This window comes from Panthera onca, chromosome A3 (assembly GCF_046562875.1).
Source record: "Panthera onca isolate mPanOnc1 chromosome A3, mPanOnc1 haplotype 2, whole genome shotgun sequence".
NCBI lineage: Eukaryota > Metazoa > Chordata > Mammalia > Carnivora > Felidae > Panthera > Panthera onca.
The window spans coordinates 34376524-34395943 of NC_138341.1; the positions used below are offsets into that span (position 1 = coordinate 34376524).

The 19420-nt window shown below is 40.4% G+C and overlaps 2 long non-coding RNA genes across 3 annotated transcripts in view; both read right to left on the reverse strand.

The window, feature by feature from the left end:
- The window catches only part of LOC144615824 (uncharacterized), a 1000889-nt gene extending 991297 nt beyond the window's left edge, over positions 1-9592 (reverse strand). For both annotated transcript variants that reach the window (XR_013554435.1, XR_013554434.1), the window contains exon 1: positions 9506-9592. This is a non-coding gene — a long non-coding RNA (uncharacterized LOC144615824). The remainder of the gene's footprint in view (positions 1-9505) is intronic.
- Positions 9593-12158: 2566 nt separating this feature from the next.
- The window catches only part of LOC132691764 (uncharacterized), a 156600-nt gene continuing 149338 nt past the window's right edge, over positions 12159-19420 (reverse strand). The window contains exon 5 of the long non-coding RNA XR_014137404.1: positions 12159-12555. This is a non-coding gene — a long non-coding RNA (uncharacterized LOC132691764). The remainder of the gene's footprint in view (positions 12556-19420) is intronic.

The following is a 19420-nucleotide window of genomic DNA, read 5'->3' on the forward strand; positions in this document are numbered from 1 at the left end:
AGTGTGACACAGAGAGTGAGTGACAGAGCAAGGATTCCATCCCAGGACTGCCCAGTTCCAAAGCTGGATCCTTTAATGCTTAGGCAATGCTGTGGTTTGAAAATGCTAATTTTCTAATACCACTAGACACACATTCTCAGCGAGGTTGATATGGCCCTGAAGAGGAAGCAAAAATTAATTCTCGGGGTAGGGGGATAAATAATCTTTACTCTTTTTGTGAATAAAGCACCGATATACATATAGTACATAAGAGGTAGACCTGTATTAAATTTTACAAGGGGAGAGGAATTAGGAAAATATAGCTAAAAAGTCTCTTTATAGGGACATAACAAAAACAAGATTGAGAAACAATATGCTAGGACATTTTGGCAAAGAGCCTGTTTGCTGAAAAAGTGGTGCCGTCTTACACAACTTCCAAGGTTTTCTCATGAAGCAGAGGAGAAACAAAACATTTGACGTTTATTGTTTAAAGCTTTTAGTTGTTAAGCCATATGGTCCTCCTAAGAACCTGCTGATGAAGTCACCAAGGACGATATTTAATATCCATATCTAATAGATGAAGAACTTGAACTTTAGAGATAATTACCATCCACCTAGATTTAATGCCAAACAAAACTGTTCTTCAAGAATAAAGTGATATAAAGAACCGATAGACAAAGCAAAGCACAGCTTGCTATACACAGATCCTCAGTGAGAAAACTAATGTCTGAATTGCAAGAAGGAATGAAGAAAGCAAGCAAGATTGTTAACATGCAAACGATCTATACAAACACTGATGTATAAAATAATAGTCATCATGTCTAATCTGGGGGCTTCCAGACATAAGACAGAACTAAAACCTTGGACTACAATGACATATAAGTCAGCAGGGGATAGTTAGAGTTAAAGCATGCTTACATCTGAGTTGGTTTGGGAGAAGAGCAAAGATTCTGACTTGTCAATTTAAGTTAAATATGCATGTTAAATTTCCAAGTTAACATATAAAATAATAGACATCAAGCCTATAACTGCCCAATGAAAAGAATGAAAAGTGGAAAGAGCAAATCTCATGCTGTCTCACCACCACCATGATGAATCCTTTAAAAAACATCAAATTGAGTCTTTAAATTTACTTAAAATCAACACCTTTGAATATAGTTTTTTTAATGTTGCTTAAAATCAATTGCATGAATAAAATTTTTCGTACTAAAAATAAGTATTTTTTTCTTTATGATTTAACAAATGTTTAGAACTTAAACATTGTTTCTGAAAGGGTGGTCCATACAAGTTTGGCTTCCCAAGATGCTAAGTACCAAGGAAAAGGATCCACGACATAGTGGTTTGAGAAACACTGCACACCACAGTCTCGCCTGGAGACTCACAAAGCTCTAAGGCCCTAAGACGCATACGTAGTAAAGGAACTTCCTTGACTTGGTCAACCCCAGTCTTTTCCAAACATTTTCCCACTCTGAAATATAGTAACACTCCATGGAACTCACTCTGCACAACTTTAGATTAAGCCTTCTTATTTAAGCTTGGTGGCTCAGATTGAAAAGACACCAAAACTCAAAATGTGGACTTGGGACACCCGGGTGGCTCAGTTGGTTAAGCACCTGACTCTTGATTTCAACTCAGGTCTTGATCTCATGGTTCATGGGTTCGATCCCCGCATCAGACTCTGTGCTGACAGTGCAGAGCCTACTTGGGATTCTCTCTTTCCCTCTCCCACTAATGCTCTCTCTCTCTCTCTCTCTCTCTCTCTCTCAATCAAGAATAAATAAATAAATAAATAAATGTGGACTCAATTCTTCTGAGGAGTTGACAAAACCATTTTAAAAGTCTGGAACCGTGACCTCAAACAATTTGAAACACAGCAATATCAGCCACTTGCACAACCTCACAACTCCACTCCTTGGTGCCCACGCATGACGAACACATGTCCCAACACAGACACGCTCATAGAGTTTCTCCCTATAGTCTCCTACCACACAGACGCCTGCCCACACTCAGCCCAGCCCCAAAATGACCACTGTTGGTTTTCTCACCTCATGCGTTCTCATTCGCTCATTGCTTCCTTACCATCTTCTTCCCCTTCAGTTTGGTTTTGAAGGTCTGAAAAGGGATGCAACTAAGAAAGATTTCTGAGGAGACAGTCTCCTGGCTCCGTGTGGGAGACCCCATGAATAAAAGTGTCCCGGGACAAGTCCCTCCCAAACTTGCAGGATTTAATTTCAACCTTCCTCTGCTTTCATCCCCTCTGCAGCTCCTCTCTAGCCATTCCACTCAGCACTTCCTGAGCCAGCCTCTCTCCTCTCACGGTCCAGGAGAACACGGTTACCTCCGTGGCCGTTCCTGCAAGTCTTCCTGCTTTGATTGACTGTCCAGACCTCCTGATCACCTTTTTTAAACTGCCTTGCACTGACTCCTAGTCACCAGCTCAAAAGATCACACAGATCCGACTCCTCTTTCCATTTTCCATCTATGCTGACATTCGCATCTCTAAAGCCCACTTACACTTCCATTGTCTTCTCCATTGAAGTAGAGAGTGAAGTTCATATATGCCTTAAATGCACTGTGGGGGATGTCTGGGGTCCGATAGAAAGAAAGAGAACACAAATGTTGGGAATCGTCACTAGCTGATCTGTTGCAATATGAAGAGGGAATGTTGAGTATCTTCAAATTCTTGTTTTCTTTTTTTTAATTAATTAATTAATTTATTTTGAGAGAGAGACAGAGAGAGAGACAGAGAGAGAGAGAACCCCAGGCAGGCTCTGCACCAATGCAGGGCTCAAACTCACGAATCATAAGTCTGACGCTTAACCAACTGAACCACCGAGGCACTCCTCAAATTCTTATTTTCAAAGTCAGTCTGATCTTTCCAGAAATGTCACTCCTGGCCATGGGAAGAAAGTGCAGGGGCACAGGTCACATTAGCTCCTTTCCCATCACCTCAGTGGATAAATTGTGCCTGTTGTACTTCCCCTCCCTGGGAAGACTTCCTTCTAGGCTCCTTAGCACCAGCACCATGCCCATAATCAGACCTGCCACCATCCAAACCCCAGCAGAAGGTCCAACTTAGCCCCTGAGTCTGTGGCCCAAGGCAAAGAGGCTGGAGTGAGTCATCTCCCAGGATCCCGTGGGAGGTGGGAGGTGATTTGGTTGAGGAGGTTCTTTGAGGGACTCAGTAGCACTGCTCTGAGTCTGTTGGTTTGGAAGAGAGGCTTTACAACATATGGATGGAGAGTGCAAATTCACAAAGGAGAGAGACTGGAGGGCTGTGCTCCCATGGGCTTCAACCCCGGCCATCCCCCAACTGACTCCATGAGAAGTTATAAATAATTTAAATGTGCTGAGTGCACCCCAGACCAATGAAATTGAAACTCCAGATGTGAAGCCCAAGAATATGTATTGAGAAAAAAGCTCTTCAGGTGATTCAGATGCACAGGACCATTAAAAGGCAGTGATATAATCTGACATCAGTAGCATTCTGATGTGATACAACAAGAAGCATACGATGTCACTGATGAAGGATTCCCGCCACAAATGTCGAACCTGAATCCAGACGTGAGTAAACAATGTGATAAATCCAGTTGTGGGACATTCTATAACACAACAGCCCCAGACTCTTGAAAAAATCCACTATGAAAAAAAATTGAAGGCAATGAAGGTGGGCTATTCTACACTAAAAACACTATAAAGACATAACAACCAATACAAACCTTGATTAGTGTTCAAATTTAAAACACACAAACACACACACACACACACACGACATTTTGGGGACAATTGGAGAAACTTGAAACTTGGAATATAGAATATAAGTTAGGTGTATTATGAAATTGTTAAATTTTTTTATTGTGATGAGAATGTCATAACTGTGTAAGAAGTTCCTCATTTCTACAAAATGCCTGCTAAATATTTGAGAGTAAAGTGCTATGATTTCTGCAGCTTTCTTTCAAATGGCTCAGCACACAAAAAACATAGGAGCAGGATTTGAAGAAAGTGTGGCAAAACGGTAACAACTGGCAAATCTAGTGACGAATACATGGGTATTCATTCATTCTATCATTCTTTCAAACTTTCCACAGTTAACATATTTAAAAGAAAACAAAAGATTTTTAATGTTGATATTGATTATCTATGAGATTATAGTTGGTTTTGAGTTTCTTGTCCCCGCCTTCCACTCTTAACTTTTCCAAAATTTTGGCAATAAAATATAAGGCCCTTGTAATTGGGCAAGGACTAGCAGATGTTCGTCCGTGGGATGAAAAATAAATTACACAGTGGCAGAAAGGCTGAATGTATCCCTTCTGGGCCTACGAGGAGCTCAATAACGTAGGAGCTCCTGGATCCCAAAACAGCACCTACCAGATGTCTCTTCTTCCAGCAGAAAAATGCCATAGCTGTGAGATGTTTGGAGGGCGGCAGCTGGACCCTCCAGGACCCTTTCAGCTGCAGGTGGCATGGCAGTGTGGCCACAAGACTCCCAGCCACCTGACAAGCGGCAAGCTCCTCTGCAAGGGTAGAAGTTCGTCTCCTCCTTGCCCCAAATGTGCTGAGGCTCCAGCCCCAAAAGCGGCTGCTTAATTTCAGATATCAGGAGCAGGAATGCGTTGTTTTGGTAGATGTCCCCAGCCAAAACACCTCATCTTTTCCAGGAAAATTTGTTGCAATGTGGCGATGACACCCACCAGGGGGCAGCAGACTCTCATGAAAAGCAACTTTCCTTCAAGGGAAGGAATGGACTGAACCCTCAGAGCCCCTTGTGGGTCTCAGACATCCTGCGGAGGATTCAGGTGGTTGAGGAAACATGGGTCAAAGTATAATAATTCTTTTTTTTTTTTTTCAGAGTATAATAATTCTTCATATCTGTTAGGGCTTCATGAATGTCGAACTTTCCCATACATCACTTTCTCGGAACCATACAGCAGTCCAGAGGCAACGAAGCTTTAACATCTTTATGTGACAGATGAGAAAACAAAGCTCAGAAAGTTAAGTTTAGATGACCGGTCCAAGATCAGAGAGCTGGTAATTTATCAGATCAGGGACTTGGGGGCGGACCACCCGACTCCACGTTCAGTACTGTTTGTCTCACGTCTACCTACAATCATCACCGTGGTGATTTCTCGATTGCTCACCACACATGCATTTCCTCCCTTAATCTCCACAACAAACAAGGCATGCTGTCTAACTGGGACAAGGAAAGTGAGATGGAGGAAATGAAGGGACTCACGCAATTAACAAAGAGGGAGGCTAGGATTTGAACTTGGGTTTGGCTGACGCACTAACACCTACCGCTTCCCTCCGGCCACTTATAGTCCACAACCATTTGTTGAGCAGCAGCGTGGTAAGTGCAATTCTATGCTAGTCACTGGTGATGCAAGGTCCTGGCCCTCAAGCAGCATCCCATCTAAAAAACCTAAGATGAAGGTGTCAATACTGGGTTCCACAGGAAACCCACCAAGGTGAGTACTACTACGCCCATTTTACAGTTGAGGCATCAGGGCCTGGAGAGAGTAATGAGTTTGCCTGAGGCTACAAGAGTAGGTAACGGATCAGGGATTTGCGCTCTGACCATTTGCTACGTCTGCAACTTTCTTATACCTCTCAGCACCGAATTTTCTGAGCCAAAATATCAGAAATAGGAAATGTCCCAAAACGTGTAGGAAATTCAGTTGCATCCCTTCTGATCTCTGTGGCTCAAGCAGCAGCCCACATTCCCACCAGGCAAGGCCCTTCTCACCCACAGAGCCCCTTCCCCTTCCCATCACCAAATCAGGCTTTTCTCCTTCCGAGATGGACGAGAAAAATAAAGGCAGACTTTTTGCATAGGGAGGATCCTTGATGAATAGCTGCTGTGGGGAATCAAATGGGCTTCTCCGTGACTCTCTCCTGTCAGCACGCCTACCATCAAGAGGCACAGGGGAAGGGCAGCACCTGGCATCAGATTATGGGGCCAAGGGCATACAGGTGTTTTCTTATGTGTGCCTGGGAGTTCCCTTACTCAAGTAGGGCCCACTCTCTAGGTATCCCTTTTGTTCTTCCAGCAGATTCCAGTCATCAGTCTGCTGGAAAACTCCCCCATCCTCATGGCTCCCATTTCCTACTGAGTATACCTGGAGAGTCTCTATGTATGTCCCCTCAAGGCTCTCACTAGAATATGTCCCCTGGCGTCCTGCCCCCTAAAGCAAGCTCATATGCCTGCTACAAGAACAAAGGTGTAGTGTTTGAAAAGAATCTTGGATTTGAAAATCTGAGTTTAAAGATATGGATATAAAACTGAGTTTTAGCACTCGCTAATGGAGGACGAGGACAAATCCCATGATTTCTCTAGGCTGGGCATCATTTTTCTGTCCTTACCATAGGAATGATGGCTTTAGGGGTACAGTGACATTAAACAAATTAATGTATAATAGAAGGCACTTTGCAAACTGTTGTTGCACAAACATTAGCTTGGCTTACTGCTTAATATAAAGAGGGAAAGAGAAAGATTTAAAGTGTAAATAAAGTACAAATATTCGGGAAATCACCAAGGATGCACTCCTGACATCAAAAGAAATAATGCAGCTAAATTGAGCCTGTACCCTCACATTCTTCCTCTCTCTCCCATTGAAGTTGACCTATCACTCCCCCTGTGTCCCTTCCCACCCTAAGTATTTGCAAACAATGCAACTGATACATAGTAATTCATGGGTTAAAGTGAACTTAAGGATAATTAGGAAATATCTTGAATGGAGGGAAAATAAAAAGCTAGCTTCTCAGAATTTGCAGGTTGCAGCTAAGGTAATGCTTAGAGGGAAATTTAAAGCATTTAAAACTTATATTAGAAAAGGGGTGCCTGAGTGGCTCAGTCGGTCAAGCAACCGACCTCGGCTCAGGTCATGATCTACAGTTTGTGAGTTCAAGTCCTGCATTCTCTCTGTGCTGACAGCTCAGAGCCTGGAGCCTGCTTCGGATTCTGTTTCCCTCTCTCTCTGCCCATCCCCCGCTCACACTCTGTCTCTCTCTTTCAAAATAAACATTAAAAAAAAAAAAAGGCTGCTCTTTAAAAAAGAAAGAAAAAAAGAAAATAGGAGTCTCAAATCAAATATCTAAGCTTCCACCTTACGAAACTAGTAAAGAGAATATTGAAACCAAAAGCAAGAAGGAAGCAGCAAAAATAAGAACAGAATCTGAAGAGACTGAAAATAGACAAATAGAAAAAAATTGATAAACAAAAGCTGATTCTTTGAGAACATCAACAAAATCGAAAAATGGCTAGCCAGACCGATCAAGATAGATGAAAAGGACCATTGTCAAAAATGAAAGAGGAAATGTCATTGCAGCACTACAACATTAAAAGGATAATAAGGAAATACTCTGAATAATTTTATGCCCATAAATTCAACAACTTAGATGAAATGGACCAATTCCTTGAAAAACATAAACTACTTACACTTACTCAATAAAAAAATAATGGATGGCCTGAATAATCCTATTTCTAGTAAAGAAATTGAATTTTTAATTTAAAAGCTTCTATCAAAGCACTCTCTGGGATCAAATAGTTTTACTGATTGATGACACCAAACATTTAAGGAAAAAAATAATGCCAATTCTACACAAGCTCTTTAAGAGAAAATAAGAAAATGGAACAATTGCCAACTCATTTTGTGGGTCTCCAATACCCAAATCACACAAAGATGGTAAGTACAAAAAATAAAGCTACAGATCAATATTTCTTATAAATGTATACATAAAAATTCTCCAAAAATTTTAGAAGGGGAATAATACATCATGACCAAGAGAGGTTTATCCCAGGAGTGTGGGGCTGGTTCAACATTCAAAAATCTATCCACATAGTTCACTATATCAACAGATTAAAGAAGAAAAACATAATCAGAAAAGTCATTGGACAAAACTCAACATTCATTCTGATAAAACCTCTCAGCAGAGTAGGAATAGAATGGGACTTTCATTTTTTTTTTAATTTTTTGTAATGTTTATTTATTTTGAGAGAGAGAGAGAGAGACAGAGCTTGAGTGGGGAGGGACAGAGAGAGGGAGGGAGACACAGAAGCTGAAGCAGGCTTTAAGCTCTGCACTGTCAGCACAGAGCCTGATCTGGGGTTGGAACTTAATGGACTGTGAGATCATGACCCAAGCCGAAGTCGGTTGCTCAACTGACTGAGCCACCCAGGTGTCCCAGAATGGAATTTTCTTTCTTTTTTTTTTTTATTTTTTTTAACATTTATTTATTATTGAGAGACAGAGAGAGACAGAGCATGAGCATGGGAGGGGCAGAGAGAAGGGGAAACACAGAATCCAAAGCAGGCTCCAGGCTCTGAGCTGTCAGCACAGAGCCCAACGCGGGGCTCCAACTCACAAACCATGAGACCATGACCTGAACCGAAGTCAGATGCCAAACCGACTGAGCTACCCAGGCACCCCAGAATGGAACTTTCTTAACCAGCTAAAGGGCATTCACAAAAAATCCTACACCTAGTGTCATACTTAATCATACTTAAGGTGAATGCTGTCTCCTTAAGATCAGGAGAGTATGACGGGGATGACCACTCTCAACACTCTTATTCAGTGCTCTATCAGAAGTCTTTGTTTCTACAATAGAGCAAGTAAAAGAAATAAAAGGCATACAGATTAGAAAGATGAAAATACAAGTTCTTCTATTCACAGATGACACGATCATCTACGTAGAAAACTCCACACAATCTACTAAAATACTCCTAGAGCTGGTAAATGAGTTTAGCTGGGTCCCAGGTTACACAATCAATATGCTTCTATATATCAGCAATGAACACTTAAACATTAAAATTTATTAAAATACCATTTCCGATAACAGAATACGTGGGCACAAGTCTAACAAAATGTGTGCCATCCCCATATCCTGAAAACAATAAAAGACAAGGGGTATCAAGTAAGACCCAGTATACATGAAGACACAAGAGGTATACGGTGTTCATGAGTTGGAAGACAACATTCTTAAGATGTTAATTCTTCTCACATTGATCTACGGAGTCAACACAATCCCACGCAAAGGATCTATGTCCAGGATACGTTAAAAAAAACAAACTCTTAAAACTCAGCAATAAAACACCAAACAACCCAATTAAAAATTGGGCCAGGCCTTGAACAGACATTTCGCTAAAAATACGTGGGTGTCAAATAATCACACAAAAAGATCCTCAACAAGTAAATGCAAATTAAAACCACAATGACATGCTACTAGAGACTTACTAGAATTAAAATTGAAAAAAGAAAAAAACACATTGCTGGTGGGAATGCAAAATAGTACAGCCACTTTGGGAAGCAATTTGGTAGTTTCTGAAATACATATTTTTCATATAAAGCAACAATCCTCTTCTTAGTATTCAACCAAGAGGAATGAAAAACTATGTCTACGGAGGCTGACTCTTAACAATCCAAACTGAGAACAACCCTGATGTTCTGTAGCGAGTGGATTGGCAAACTGTGGCACATCATATGATCAAATACAACTTGGTAATAAAAAGAAGTGAATAATTAGTACACACCACAGCATGATGAATCCCCAGCGCACTGTGTTAAATGAAAGAAGTCAGACATGAAAGGACACATACTGTACGAGCCCATTTGTATGACATTCTGGAAAAGGCAAAACTATAGTGACTTGCAACAGATCAGTAGTTGCGGGGTGGTGGGGGAGAGAGGGGGGAGGAGTTTAGCAGAAGGGTTAGCTACAGATGGGCAAAGGAAGGAAAGGGGAGGCAGTGATGGGGCCCGCTCTGTATTTTTATTGTGGTGGGGATTGCATGACTCTATGCATTTAACAAAACTCTTAAAACCGCACACTAAAATAATTAATTTTACTCTATACAATTATAAAATAATTTTTAATTACATTAGCAACCTAGTGTTTAACAGACAAATTTTTTGTCATTCTTTTTTCTGCTTGAACTTGTATTTCCATTACTTCTCCCACAGGATTTTGCCCCTAATGGAATATTTTTATAGTTGAAAGTCTTACTCATCACCATTTCATACTTCTCACACCAAATATGTAACTTAAATTTAATTCTTTAAAAAAATTTCTTGGAGTGCCTGGGTGGCTCAGTCAGTTAAGCATCCAGCTTCGACTCAGGACATGATCTCATGGTTCATGAGTTCAAGCCCCACATCAGGCTCTCTGATGTCAGCACAAGAGCCCGCTTCAGATCTTCTGTCTCTCTCTCTTTGGCCCTCCCCCACTGGTTCTCTTTCTCTCTCTCTCTCTCTCTCTCTCTAAAAAATAAATCAATAAACTTAAAAAAAATTTCTTGTGACCCTATGTAAGGCTAAATGGAAAATATTTCTCAAGTGAACTGTCACTGTATTATTATCTAGTACACAATTGATCAAAACATTAAACATAAAAACATTTATGTAAACATAAACACAGTCACATAAAAAGTAAAATGTCATTAGAAATGCATTTCTTTTTTTTTAAGTTTATTTCAGCAATGTCTATGCCCAAAGTGGGGCTCGAACTCACAACCCTGAGATCAAGAGTCACATGCTCTTTTGACTGAGCCAGCCAGGCACTTGCCCCCAAAGAAAAAGAAATGCATGCCTTAAGAACTAGTCTTAATTTTCCAATTAATTCATGTGCCCCTTGCCAGAAAGATAGAATTTTGGAACAATTCTGTTCTGTTTTTCATTGTAATAGTAGTAAGCACTAAGAAACTTGTCTGTATGAGGGGTGGCTAGAAGTAGGAATTTTGTTATTAGGAATGTTACTTCTTCCAACTACTCCTGAGTTACATGCCAAGGATCACAGTGATATTCTTCCAAAGTATTTTTTAAGCTTATTTATTTATTTTTGATAGAGAGACAGAGCAAGTGGGGGAGGGCCTGAGAGAGAGAATTCCAAGCTGGCTCTGCACTGTCAGCACAGAGCCTGATGCGGGGCTCAATCTCACAAACTGTGTGATCACGACCAGAGACTCAGCTGACTGAGCCACCCAGGCGCCCCATCTTCCAAAGCATTTTTAATGAGCAACAGGTGACAGACAACTCAAACTTTTTCTTCAAAGTAGTTGAAAGTAACGAATTAGAAAGCTGCCATCTTGCAATAGCATTTGTTTTTTTTTTTTTTTCTGAAAAGTATAGCAAAAATGCTTTTCCAAGACTTGTTAAGTGACTAACAAGTATACCTTTTATTCAGTCACTTAGAACCACCTGTTTAAACCAATATACTAAAAAAGGTTTAGGAAAAATGGAACTCGTGGTAATCTCAATATATTTTTACCCATGCAATAGTTTCTGATAAAAGAATTTAATATCATTGTGTTTCTTTTATGTTTATGCTAAAACTTTGGACCCTAGATGAGCTCATTCTATTTATGGGAAATAACAGCCAAATCAATATTAAAGTGATATAAACCTGCATAATTAATTATCCCTGGGTTTGTTTTTTTTTAATTTTTTTTTCAACGTTTTTTATTTATTTTTGGGACAGAGAGAGACAGAGCATGAACGGGGGAAGGGCAGAGAGAGAGGGAGACACAGAATCGGAAACAGGCTCCAGGCTCCGAGCCATCAGCCCAGAGCCTGACGCGGGGCTCGAACTCACGGACCGCGAGATCGTGACCTGGCTGAAGTCGGACGCTTAACCGACTGCGCCACCCAGGGGCCCCTTTTTTTTTTTTTTTTTAATTTTTTTTTTTCATTTTATCCCTGGTTTTAAAAGTTATAAAATAACAGGGTGCCTGGCTGGCTCAGTTGGAAGAGCATGTGACTCCTGACCTCAGGTTGTGATTTCAAGCCCCACGTTGGGTATAGATATTACTTTAATAAATATGTAAAAACTTGTTTAAAATTTTTAAAAATGAAAGTTGGAGAACAAGATGATTCATCAATGTGCTGTTTCTGTTTCCTTAACTTGTAATAGCAGAAAGTAATGAGTAGCAAAAATTGTAAGTTTTTTACGAAGCAAGAAGTATGATCAAAATAATAATATTCTTTCAGTGTGTGCGTGTGTTCTCAAACTCTGGTGTTCAGGTTTTGGGAAAAAATAAATAAAATTCCACATTTAAAAAGCAGAAATAATTTATTAAACATTGTAATCAAACTTTTCCTATCTATTCAGTGACAGAGAAAGATATATACTACTAAAGAAAACAAACGAATCAGTTCATCATATAACTTTGCATTTTTATTAGTAGGTAACAGAAAATATTAAATAGTTAATAAGATGAAGTAAGATAAGCAATAGATTTAATCAATCCATGATTTGATTTGATTTGATAATATGCATTTAAGTCTTTTATTGACCCAGAGCAATTGAAAATAAATCACACATGTTTTATCCATGTATTTGTTAAATGTATCTTGAATAACTTGGTAATCTCAAAAAAGATGAAAAGAATCAGCATCACTAATTGGTTCCACTAGTTAAATGTGCGTTTTTTGTAGCTAATGAGGCACCCTAGAATGAGTGTGAGAATGGTTGAAAGGAATTGCTTATGTTAAACCTTCGAAAATAGCCATTTTAGCATTCAGGATTTCTTTCATGCTCTCTTTGCTTCTTTCTTCTGGAATTTTCCTCCAAGAGGGATTCATTAGTCTGGGGACAGAAGAAGCAAGATCGATGATTAAAGTAATGTTGCCTTCACTCCAACTTCCTCACTGTGCAATATATTAGGATTCAAAACATCACCAAATGGGCCGAAAATACCCTTGTCTAACACTGTGTTTTACCTTTAAGAGAAATGTGTTTAAGATACAAAACCAGAAGGCAGGTTTATGGTTCTTTGATTAATCATTAAAGGAGCTCCCTGGAACGGATGTTTCAAAGAATCCCTTTATTTGGTGCCTCTGAGGTTACATCACAGGGAGATTTGAAAGAGCAAGGAGTCACTGTTTGCCTGTGGAAAGCATGGAAGGTGATTGTGGGAGAGGAGAAACAGCTTGAAGCTGCTGGGAGAATGGTTCAATCACCTGCTTTTTAGCAGGGAAGCCAGGAAAAATACGTATGGAAGTTAAGGATCTGGAACTGGATTCCTTTCCCATTCCATTGGAGCTCTTGGAAAGCGCTCCTAAAACCCCAGTTTGAACATGCTTTAAGATATTGCTCTGAAAATGCATCCAGGCTCTGTTAAAAGTGGTTCCAGAACAAAAAGCAGTCAGCCGGTCATCCTCTCAAAGCCTCCATTCCTGTTTCCCCCACTTGGCTGTGCCCAGAGGTCTCTTTCTGCTCTCAATACACCTGGGGTTCCCTCCTGCCCAATTCAAGAAGTTTGTAGGGATACAAACTCCTGGTCATCAACTGCAACAGCCCGGTGATGACCCCATGTCTTTCAAGACTCAGTTAAGACCCCCATCATCTATCCTTCCTTCCTTCGTATACGGAAGTGTATCCTTCCTGTATTCCATATATACTTTTACTATAATATTTGTAACACTGTATTGATTTTGTTTACATATCTGTTCCCCTTATTCCTTTATCCTTATTCCCTAAACTTAGTTCCTAAAATATTGTAGAAACAAAATAAATACCCGTCGAATGAATGAACCTGAGGCTCATTTGCTGGTTCTCCATTAATGACAGTCTCTTATTCCAGCCCTGTCCAACCTGAGTATGACTCAGGCCTGACATAATGTAACCAAAATGTGGCCATAGTATATAACCTGGCTGCGAAGCTCATTCAACCTGTCAGGATGTTGTTTGCTAGCTAAGCTACTGATAACTCTTCTCAGCCCTAACTGCACATTAGAATCACCTGGAGAGCTTTTTTTAAGAAATGCTGATGCTTATAAATAAACATTTAAAAAAATATTTTTTAAGGGGCGCCTGAATGGCTCAGTTGCTTAAGCATCTGACTTCAGCTCAGGTCATGATCTCGTGGTTCATGAGTTTGAGCCCCACGTTGGGCTCTGTGCTGACAGCTCAGAGCCTGGAGCCTGCTTCATGGATTCTGTGTCTCCCTCTCTCTCTCCCCCTCCCCTGCTCTCTCTCTCTCTCTCTCTCTCTCTCTCTCAAAAATAAATAAATATTTTTTTAAATTTTAAATGCTGATGCCTAGGTCTCAACCAAGACCGCTAAATCAGAAGCTCTTGACAGTGGGGCCTGGGCATAGGCATTTTTAATGCTTCCCAGATTATTTTCATAGGCAACCAAGTTTGAGAACTGCTATCTTAGCAGACAGGAGTGCTGGGTTGACACTACCTTCAGATGTGAAGAATTCTCAGTTTAACCCCAAATTCATTTCCTAATCTTCCCTCCAGGTGTGGGCTCCCAAGCCTTTTCCTCCAAGCCACGTGCCCATTCATCTGGAAGTCAGCCCAGCATTCAAGCCCACCCAAGATACCATATGTCTAAATATTTAAAAGTTATAAATCAAGCTAGAAACTAATAAATATAGCATGTCCTATCCTCCTTTCTTGACAAGACATTTGTAGCATCAAAATTGAAAAATGTGCTCAAAGCTCTGGTTTTTAATGACTAAAAGTTGGCAAAACATCACAGACAACTGATGGTACATGTCTGGCTGCATATCTTGATGAACTGATCACGTTCAGGTGGATAATACAGTAAAGACACCTCATAATTATTTATCATAAATTTAATCCATAAAAATCTATATTTCTTGTCCTTCATTTCAACAAATAGTTAATTATGTAGCTATAATCAAAATTGTTCACAGTGATGCCAAATTTGGCTATTCCAATTTAGGGAAACATCCTGCTAAGGTAGTAACCATCAAAATCACCAGTGAAATTTTTAAGGCAATACTTGGCTTGGAAACAAACCATGGATTTTACATACCAAGCTGAAAATTGTAATGAGGTCACATATAGTAAATTAGTGTTGTCATATATGGTAAATTAGCTGGAAACACAAAATATTTTAATTATATAACTTACTATCACTTATATAGTGACTTTTAGTTTCCCTTAAAACAATATCTGGATCTATGCACTACTTCACAAATTCATCTTCTTGAACATTTTTCTGGAATGGTTTATTATAAAGAAAACTGAGAAAATAGCAATATTTTGATATATTTGTTCAAATTTGCCTCTAAACAAGATGATACATTAGTATAGAGTGGCCAGAAAACAGTCTATAGAAACCAGGTTTCAGATTATACATATGCAAATCTTCATAGTCATGCAAACATTTTTGTTCCATTATTCAAATTTCCTTGTATTTTACTGGAATTATACTTTTGTTGGATATTTATCACACAGTTTTTTTTTCTATTTAACCATAAAAATTTTCTCTCAAATTTTAAATACGTTTTTAGAATCCCTTTCAAAGTGAAATAACCACTTAAAAGAGTTCAGGGATTTGGTCATTTTGTTTCCGTTTTTGTAAACCTTTGCTAACATCATTTATAGTAAGCAACAAAGATCAAGATTTGCTCCTTATTTGAGGATCTCTGGTTTTTTTCTTAGCTGTACTAATATTTCATAACTTGCCAAAATTAAATCTAATTGCCTTAACAGCATTTCATTGCAATTCCCATGCTATAGCTGAGGGTTTGTAAAATCAGATTTGGTATGTTTTTCATCAAGACGTCCCACCTTCAGGCAGTAATAATACAATATGTTTAAAACAATGCATATAATCTTTGGGTTGTTCCAAAGATTATAGCATATAGCTACATGCTATATAGCATATAGCTTCACCATGACTGAAGCTATATGTGTCCTTGTTAAAATTAAAACTACTGTTTACAAAATGCACCTGTATTTTCAGCTAAATTTCTGAATTGTACACCTTTTTATTTTTTTTTAATGTTTATTTTATATTTGAAAGAGAGAGAGACAGAGACAGAGACAGAGTGAGAGCAGGGGTGGGGCAGAGAGAGGGAGACACAGAATCCAAAGCAGGCTCCAGGCTCTGAGCTGTCAACACAGAGCCCGACTCAGGGCTTGAACTCATGAACCGTGAGATCATAACCTGAGCTAAAGTTGGACGCTTAACAGACTGAGCCACCCAGGCACCCCTACACCTTTTTCTTCAACATCATGTTAGCATTATGATCATAGGCTTACCCTCAACAGTCTTTTAAATCAGTGGCAGAGAGGGGCGCCTGGGTGGCGCAGTCGGTTAAGCGTCCGACTTCAGCCAGGTCACGATCTTGCGGTCCGTGAGTTCGAGCCCCGCGTCAGGCTCTGGGCTGATGGCTCGGAGCCTGGAGCCTGTTTCCGATTCTGTGTCTCCCTCTCTCTCTGCCCCTCCCCCGTTCATGCTCTGTCTCTCTCTGTCCCAAAAATAAAAAAAAAAAAAAAAAAAAAAAAAATCAGTGGCAGAGAGAGAGAGAGAAAGAGAATACCAAGCAGGCTTCCAGTGCAGAGTCCGAGTTGGAGCTCGAAACTACAAACCGTGAGATAATGACCTAAGCCAAAACCAAGAATTGGACACTTAACTGACTGAGCCACCCAGGCACCCTGAAAAACTATATAAAATTTTAAATAATGGTAACATTTTAATTTGATTTTCCGAAAAAGTAATTTGATCCTATTTAGCATATTTATAAAAATAAAGCATCCTTTAGATTTAAATTACAGGAAAGCATTGCAATTCTAGCATTCAAAGTCTGCTTGCGGGGCGCCTGGGTGGCTCAGTCGGTTGAGCGTCCGACTTCGGCTCAGGTCACGATCTCACGGTTTGTGAGTTCGAGCCCCGCGTCGGGCTCTGGGCTGACAGCTCAGAGCCTGGAGCCTGCTTCGGATTCTGTGTCTCCCTCTCTCTCTGCACCTCCCCTGCTCGTGCTCTGTCTCTCTCTGTCTCTCAAAAAATAAATAAATGTTAAAAAAAAAAAAAAGTCTGCTTGCTAATGTAAAGAATGGGCCACCTGAAAACCCTACCTACTTCCAGCCTGACGCTCTCTACCCTTTGGAGAATATTCACTCTTCAGTATTAGCCAAGATACTGTCATTGCACCAAGGATTTCCTTAGGCATTTCTGCCTGATGGCACTAGCCCAAGCAACACACACAGACCGACACCGGACAAGATAACAATGTGGAAGCTCTTCAAGCCAACTTAAATATATATATATATTAATATATATATATTATATATATATTAATATATATATATTATATATATTAATATATGTATATATGTGTGTGTGTGTATATATATATATATATATATATGTTTAGAAGCGGTATAGCAGAGGGGTTAATTGCTGGAAATCTGTAGCGATATAACCTGGGTTGACATTTCAGCTCTGACACTTACAAGCTGTGTGACCTGAAGTCAGGTTACTTATCCTTTCTGAAATTTCATATTCCCTTCTGTAGTATGGGAATAATAATACCTACATCACAGCATTCTCATAGGTCATATATGCAATGACATATGCAAAGTACCTGCCACACAGTAAACGCTCCATAGCTATTCTTTTCATTATTTGTTTAGCATTTGGTTACATGTTTAGGAAGAACCTTATTTTACATTAATAAAAAGATAACTCCTTTCTTTAGCCTTAAGATATGATGTATATCAATAACAGGTAATTCCAAACCAAAGAATTTATTGGGGGAGCATATTAAAGCATTTTAAATTTGCACAATAAAGTCAATCATGTATACCTAGCAAATGTGTTGGGCCAACTTGTCTCAGAATTAGAGCAACTGTAAAAGTCAGCATCGGAGCACCTGGGTGGCTCAGTTGATTGAGTGTCTGACTCTTGGTTTCGGTTCAGGTCATGGTCCCAGGGTCTTGGGATCAAGCCCCGCCTTGGGCTTGTCGCTGAGCATCGAGCCTGCCTAAGATTCTCTCTCTCTCTCTCTCTCTCTCCCTCTGTCCCTCTCTCCTATGCACACACACTCTCTCGCTCTCTAAAATAATAGTAATAATAAAGTCAGCATCAAGCAGCTGTTCATGCTAGACTCAGGGTTAAAAGTACCATGCAAATAGGGGCTCCTGGGTGGCTCAATTGGTTGGGCATCTGACCTGGCTTCGGCTCAGCTCATGATCTTACGGTTCATGAGTTCAAGCCCCACGTTGGGCTCTGTGCTGGCAGCTCAGAGCCTGGAGCCTGCTTCAGATTCTGGGACTCCCTCTCTCTCTCTGCCTCTCCCTTGCTCACACTCTGTCTCTCAAAAGATAAACATTAAAAAAAATTTTTTTTTAAGTACCATGCAAATAAAATATTACATTTGCCTGCATAGGAGCCTAAGTGTGATACTGTGATTTATAATAAGAACTATATATTTGCTCTTTGTGCCAGGAACTGGCACAGAGAACTTAAAACTCTTGGAATTTCCTAAGTGATAAGGGCAATAAAAGTGTGTTGATATTAATATAACAAACCCCTTTCAGTCACACCAGACTTGATATTAATGAGGTGACTTTTAAAAAGCACCTAAAGGGGGCACTTGGACGGCTCAGTCGGTTGAGCATCTGACCTGACTTCGGCTCAGGTCATAATCTCATGGTTCCTGGGTTCAAGCCCCATATTGGGCTCTGTGCTGACAGCTCAGAGCCTGGAGCCTGCTTCTGGTTCTGTGTCTCCCTCTCTCTCTGCCCCTCCCCCGCTCACGCTCTATCTCTCTCTCAAAAATAAATACACATTAAAAAAAATAAAAATAAAATAAAAAATAAATAAAAAGCACCGAAAAGAACCAACCATGTGATTGGACCTTTCAGTCCCACCTCCTAACTTCTGGGGAGGAGGACAGGGGCTAGAGATTGAGTTCAATCACCAATGGCTAATCGTTTCATCAACCTCACCTGTGTAATGAGGCCCCCCCCCCCCATAAAAACTCAAAAGGACAGGATTCAGAGGGCTTCCGGGTTGGTGACCATGTGGTGGTTCTGGCATTCTTGCAGAGGGTGTGGAAGCTCTGGGCCCCCTCCCACATACCTCACCCTGTGCATCTCTTCCAACTGGCTGTTCCCAAGTTATATCCTTCTATAATAAGCCAGAGCTCTAGGAAGTAAAATGCTTCTCTGGGCTCCATGAGCCACTCCAGGGAATTCATCAAACCCAAGGAGAGGTCATTGGAATCTATATCTATAGCCAGTAGGTCAGAAGCAGAGATGACAACCTGTCACAACCTGCAACTGGTGTCAAGTGGGAGAGGGGAATAGTCCGTAGGACTGAGCCCTTAACTTGTGGGATCTCCCACTGTCTCCAGGTAGATAGGGTCAGAATTGAGTTGAATGGTAGAATACCCAACTGGCCTTGGAGAATTGGTGGTGTGGGTGAAAAAATCCACACATTGGAGTTGGGAACAGAATTGTACTGGGGAAAGTGGCACCATATTTCTGATGTGGTCCACCAATGTCTGGATGCCCACTATGGACTGGCACTCAAGCTAGCCCAGATGCCAGACCCTTACCCCGCCCTTGCACCTGGTTTGTCTTATGGTCCCTACCATCTGCAGCCACTGTCCACAACCCTGTGGTTGGCATGGATTACGTCAGCATCCTCCAACAGTCCATGTCCTTCTGGGACCCATCACTAA